The sequence below is a fragment of the Echinops telfairi genome, unplaced genomic scaffold (assembly GCF_000313985.2).
Source record: "Echinops telfairi isolate 266 unplaced genomic scaffold, ASM31398v2 ScPeMD7_2;HRSCAF=8, whole genome shotgun sequence".
In the NCBI taxonomy this organism is placed as follows: Eukaryota; Metazoa; Chordata; class Mammalia; order Afrosoricida; family Tenrecidae; genus Echinops; species Echinops telfairi.
Genome location: NW_022103898.1, coordinates 33,750,049 through 33,756,361, shown reverse-complemented (window position 1 = coordinate 33,756,361; position 6,313 = coordinate 33,750,049). Strand labels below are relative to the sequence as shown.

Sequence of the window (6,313 nt, the reverse complement as noted above, 5' to 3'; positions counted from 1 at the left end):
CAATGAATGTACAAATGCGCTTTACACAATTGATGTGTGTATGGATTGTGATAAGAGTTGTATGAGCCCCTAATAAAATGATTTAAAAAAGAAGAAGAAATAAGGTCAAAGTCCTAAGGAGAAAAGAACTTCAGGACCCAGGACAAAAGCAAATGAGCAGGACTTGGAGCAAAACAATTTCTACATGTTGACACTTAGGGAAGACAGAATGCATGGGTCTAACTCATGGGGTTCTGTAGAGAGTTAGTGAAAATGAGTTAACTCCCATATGACTAAAAATGATTTTCTCTTATTAGGCAAGTGTGGTAGTTACATAATCTGGTGTCAATTTGAGGATTGAGTGTAGGGGTGGAGTCTAGACTGTCAATCAGGATATAGCCAATGAGGCCTCTGTATGGGCATGGCCTTCTCCTGAGGATTCTGGGAACTCCTATAATTCCTCCTTGGAGGCAGGAGACATTTTCTCTTTCTGCTCACTCCCTGAGAGACTCTCTACTGACAAGACACATGAAGCTATACTGATGGCAATGATAGCCTGGACCTGGAGAAGCCATATGGAGGCCCCTGCCAGCGCTGAGATGCTTATACCAACCCTGGATCCACAAGGCTTCCCACCCCCTGCATTCTGCATCACTGCATATGTTTCGTGAGTCTGAAGAGGACTTTATAGATTGGTATGGGACACGTGGGCTAATATTGGACTTATGGACTTGATCTAGACTGGGCTGGGATGTTTTCTCAATATTCGATTAGTCTTGTACATAAAGCTCTTTCCTATACAAATATGAGTGTCTCTATGAATTTGTTTCTCTAGTCTACTTGGACTAACACAGCAAGTTATCAAATGAGAGTGGAAAGAAGAGATATTGAAGATTTAGGAAAATGGTATGAAACAGTCATCCTGAGAATGAGGAATGTGTATGCCTCTAGAAATGGTGAGTGACCATTTGAGATATTTGATCACAAATGTGAACAAGTTTTAGATCAAATAGGAGAAGCAAACATTTAAAGAACTTAGTTATAGTATGTAGGGAACTGAACTGATTCCTCACTTAAGCATATATACCCTCCCTAACATGGCACGTCCAGATCTGTCTTACCGCTACCCCAGTTCCTATCTTAGTACCTGCTACAAAGTAAAGGGCCAAATATATGATGAACAAACATGTTTAAGGTGTAAATGTACAAATCCCTCAAAAAGAATAGAAACCCTTCCCCCTCTCCAAGCTGATTCTTACTTATTCTCCAATCTCACTTAACTTGCAGTTCCACACCCACTGGTTCCCAACTCTTTTCACTCAGCTGAATCTCACCAACGTCAAAACTCAGATTCAGTATTACTTTTTCCATGAAAACCTCTCCTGCGGCAGCAGAGTTCTAGGTTCCACGTTGGGTGTTCCTCCTACATGCCTCCATAGCACTCTTGTTTATCCTTATGGCCTTGGCATGTTATAGTAAAAAAAAAAACAACTACCATATATACTCGTGTATAAGCCGAGTTTCCTCAGCACATTTTTAACACAATTTTTGTGGTAAAATTAGGTGCATTCAGTACCTCCCCCATGCCTAGCACAGTGCAAGACATATAATGGGCCCCCAAACACTAAGTCAATGAACCAGAGAAGTAAATATTGGAAGCACACAATTCCTGAAGTAAATGATAGATTTTTTTTTTTTTTCAAATAAGAAGACAGGCCAAGAAAGGTTAAGTGGCTCACCCAGTCAAGCCTTGGTTTCTTGAATCAAAATTCTCCTCCCACAAAATCATAAAACCTATTATATATAATAGCTTAGTGAAGCTATTGACCCAAGTTTTCCACAAGCTTCCAGACTCAAACCAAACCTACTGCCATCAAGTTGATGCCAACTCATAGTGACCCTATAGCACAGGGCAGAACTGGCCCCGTCAGTTTCCAAAATAATAACTCTTTACAGGAGCTCAGAGCAGCTGGTGCTTTGTAACTGCTAATCTTGCCATTAACAGTCCAACACATAACCATGATGACAACTGGGCTCCTTATGAACCTCCAGAAATAATACAAAAATGTTACTAAAAACCATTTCAGCTTCACCTATGCAGCTCTTGTTGACTATATCCGTTGTGAAATCTCTGCTGCTAATTAATAACAGTTTTTCACCCAGAGTAGGCCAGTCTTTAATTGAACCCACCTTTTACATACCCTTCTCATACACTAAAATTCAATCCAATACATATTTATCATGAATCTGCACACAAAAACAATATGCGTAATTTGTTGCCATTCTGAAAAATACCTCCAAGTGTATGCTCTTTAAGCTTATCAGTATCTTACTGATAGGCACTGCACCTTCATGAGGAAAATCCCTGTAGTCCAACTGTATGTTTTCTGTGGTTGCTATGTTATACTGCAATTGTTACTGGGCAACACCACAGAAGCTAGGGAGGCGAGCTCACTAAGGAACAACTGAATCAAAGCAAGATTAGAAAAGTAATGATATAGCTCTTTTTTTATAATCATCAGTCACAGGCTTTATAGTACAACTTTAAAATTGACCTGCAATTTTTCAAGAAAAACTTACTAAAAATGACAGGTAGTTTTCAAAAGAGAACGAGTAGCTACAGTTTCCTTCAAAATGATTTAAAGTCACAATTTAAAGAAAAAAAATTAAATAACTGAGTGTTTTCAGATTTTCTTAGCTTCTTTCATCTTGGGCTAAAAGCCAAATCCACTGTCATCAAGTCAATTATGATTCATAGCAACCCTATATGACAGAGTAGAACTGCTCTATCGAGTCTGGGAGGCTCTAATTCTCTAGGGAAGCAGTAGCCCTGTCTTTCTCCCTTTGAGTGAGTGGCTCATGGGTTTGAACCGCCAGCCTTTCATTTAGCAGACCAACACCTAACCCACTGTACCAGCAGGGTCCCATCCTGAGCCAATGCTGAACTAAATTCAAAAGAAAGAGCACTAGCCTTGACAAGTCAGTGAATGCTCCATGACCCAGAAAGGGCACACCTGGTAAAAAATATACTTTAGAAAATTGTTCATTTATGAGGGTCAGATAAAAGGACTGGCATAATTTCATAAAATAAGCCTGAGCAAGTCAAAAAGTAAAATTTAAAGGGATAATATGAGGAACTGGGAAAACAGGGATGGGAGGAGAAAGGAAAACAGAGAAGGGAGAAAAAGAATGCAAGGACACTGAGGAAGAGAACTAGTGAGATGTTTAAAACTAAGATTCTACCAAGGAAGAACCAGGAAACTGACCAAACTCCCCAAGTCCACTGGGGAGTAGTGTCAGCATTCATGAGGGAGCGCTTACTACTGATACTGTCATGGGAAATTCTCAAACATCCACTTTCTAGGAACTGAAAACAGCCTGCCTTCTGACTCTAATGAATCCCCCATTATCTAAATCCCCTTGCTTACGATTTAGAGTTACCCTTCCCTTACTCTCATCTCTCAACAATCTTTTTCAGCGTTCACTGTGCTTTGGAAGGGGTGGGGGTGGGGGAGTGCATTGGATCTGGTATCTTGCCCTTAAGTTACTTACAATCTAATTGGAATGGAAAACAAATACACATAAATAAAAATAAACGCACAAGTATAAATATCAAATAAGAGTGACTGACAAGTATGATAAGGTTTCAAAGGTCATTTCAGAGGTCATAATGGATTGAACTTTCAAGAAAGGGTACAATTTAGGTTTTAGGGAAGAAATCAGGTGAGATAGGTACCCTGTTTCCCCGCAAATAAGACAGTGTCTTTTATTAATTTTTGCTCCCAAAGAGGTGCTCGGTCTTAATTTCAGGGGATAGCTTATTTTTCCATGAAGAAGAATATGGTACACATGCATTTATTGTTTTATTAAGAGAGACTCGCACTTCCTGTCTGCTCTGGCTGCACTGTAGCCAACAGTGAGCTGCAGGCAGCGCCTGCCGCTATGGTCCAGAGTCCAGGGTTACTATAGTTTCGGGGGCCTTCTTGTCGGATAGGCCTTATTTTCGGGGGTGCCTTGATTTCAGCAAGTGGCAAAACTGTAAGTAGGTCTTATTTTGGGTGTCTTGTCTTACTTTCGGGGAAACAGGGTGGAATGGGTATGGCTAGGGAAAACCACACTGTAAGCTTAGAGGGTAGTGAAGAAACCAGTTTGGCCAGAACCTAGTTTTTGTTTCCCATAAAGATCATAAACTTGACAAATTTAAAGTTTTTGAAGAGTTCAGATTAAGAAATTTGAATGTCAATCAGTAGGAAAGAGTATTCCAAAAATGTTTTTATATAGATCCATTTATGTATTCCCCAAAAGTGCATGTAAACTTGACAACTGAAGAAAATTTCTTAGTGAATCTATTATGTTTAGCAAGATTAAAATAAAACTCATTTATATGAAGCACAAAGACATTACGGAGGAAATTTTTTAAAAGGTCTTAATTCTAACAATTCAGTAATCTTTTCACTGAGATTTCATTCACCTGTGCTCCTTAAATAGGAATTTCCTATGATGTACTACTGACTTCTGATGGAGGATTTGGGGCACATAAGTCATTCTTTGTCTTCTCTATGGGAAAGGAAAACACGGTAAGGGTTATGATGGAACACCAAGCTTTTAATTCTAATTCCTAGTAGTTTGATTTCAATGAAGCCATTTAATCTCACTGTGCCTCAAAATGTCTCATCTACTTTTTTTTTTTTTGAAAGGTTACTGCATTCAAAAGATCATGAAAAAAAAATGCTCTGGAAACTGACTTACAAATCACATCTTTAAGAGTTCCGTGCCGGGAGACAGACTGGGTTATTGGTTAAGCCAAGGCTTTAAAACTACCTGTCAATAATCAGTGTTTCCATTTCCCAATGCTCCATGGAACTCAAAATTATTTGAGAAAAATTCCTGACTGTAGCCTACATACTTCATCAGGTTAGAAAATACTCAAAGTAAAGGGAGCATTCCAGCCAACCCCATTCTAGAAAAAAACGAAAAGCAACTCAAATTCAATTGAACTCCCTGGAGAGTTCCTGTCTGACCCTGAAATTTATTCTACACAAAATGTGCCTTAAGTCAAACCTCCATGGGATCGCAAGGTATTACTCATAACCACTACAAACTCAACTTAGGAATGTGGAGAACTCTGGATGCAGATTTGTGGGATGCAATTAATGATATACTAACTGTATATGAGACTTGTTTATGGAGCGGTTACTTGGCAACCGGAGCACTGCTGCAACAACCTACTCAGCTGCACACTACTCAAGTACTCTGTGCCGCTAGCCTGAACATAGGAACCACATCCTCTGCTTGAAGAAAATCACTATAAGGCTCTCCTTACACATAAGAGTTTTTGGAAATACTCTCATCACTACAACCAGATCAAAGGCTTTTCAAAGACTTGGCAGTGAGCTTTTTTAAGTGAACAATGTCCACTTACTATGGTCAAACGTTGGACACGAAGCGTTTACCCAGTGTCCATATAATTTTTTAATCGTTTTATTAGGGGCTCATACAACTCTTACCACAATCCATACATACATCAACTGTGTCAAGCACATTCATTGCCCTCATCATTCTCAAAACCTTTGCTCTCCACCTAAGCCCCCGGCATCAGCTCCCCATTTTTCCCCTCCCTCCACGCTCCCTCCACCCAGTGCCCATTTAAACCCGGTATACATGCCATTATCTCAGCAAGGTCCGTCAACGCCCACTAAACTTACTTTCAAGGCCAAGGGGAAAGGTTGCCCGGCTTTCTCATCACAAATGAAAAACAGGAGCTCCTCTCAGGGTAGTCCATTATTAAACTGGCGACAAGACCACCCGAAGAAGTGCAACAACAATCTCCCCCAAAGAGTTTCACGTGCATTTCATTGGCTACAGCCTACTTCTCTAACGCGCGCTCGAATCTTTTTTTTTTTTAATCACAAAAAAAGGATTCGGAACGAACCCCCCCACCACCACCAAAAAAAAAAAAATCACGAGTTTTCCAAAATACGGAAAAGATCCCGGCCCGAGAAAGAAAGGTTCCGTACCTGCCTCCGACGCAGTCCCCGCCAGGAGCGCAAGCTAAAGTTCGCTGCCCCCGGCGTGCGCGCTGGCCGCACTCGCCGCCCGGGGCCGCCTCCGCCGCGCCAGCCGCCCGCACGCGCTCAGCTCTGGTCGTCGAGGCATTGGCGCTCCGGGCGGCGCCCCCGCCCCGGGGATGTCCGCCGGGTCCGCTGAGCCGGGCGAGGACCGGGTGGCCGCTCGCGACCCGGGCTGCCTGAAGGAGCGGCAGCGGGCCCCTCGGAGAAATCTCAGAGGTCTCCCAGAAAGCTCCGAGGGCGGAGAGGCGGCGGCGGAGAGGAGC

The 6,313-nt window shown here is 41.8% G+C and overlaps 1 protein-coding gene across 4 annotated transcripts in view; it reads right to left on the bottom strand.

Moving 5' to 3' along the window:
- The window catches only part of CEP83 (centrosomal protein 83), a 142,800-nt gene extending 136,756 nt beyond the window's left edge, over window positions 1-6,044 (bottom strand). For all 4 annotated transcript variants that reach the window (XM_004700392.2, XM_045293456.1, XM_045293452.1 and 1 more), the window contains exon 1: window positions 5,997-6,044. The gene's annotated coding sequence lies outside the window, so the exon portion shown is untranslated. The remainder of the gene's footprint in view (window positions 1-5,996) is intronic.
- Window positions 6,045-6,313: the final 269 nt, after the last annotated feature.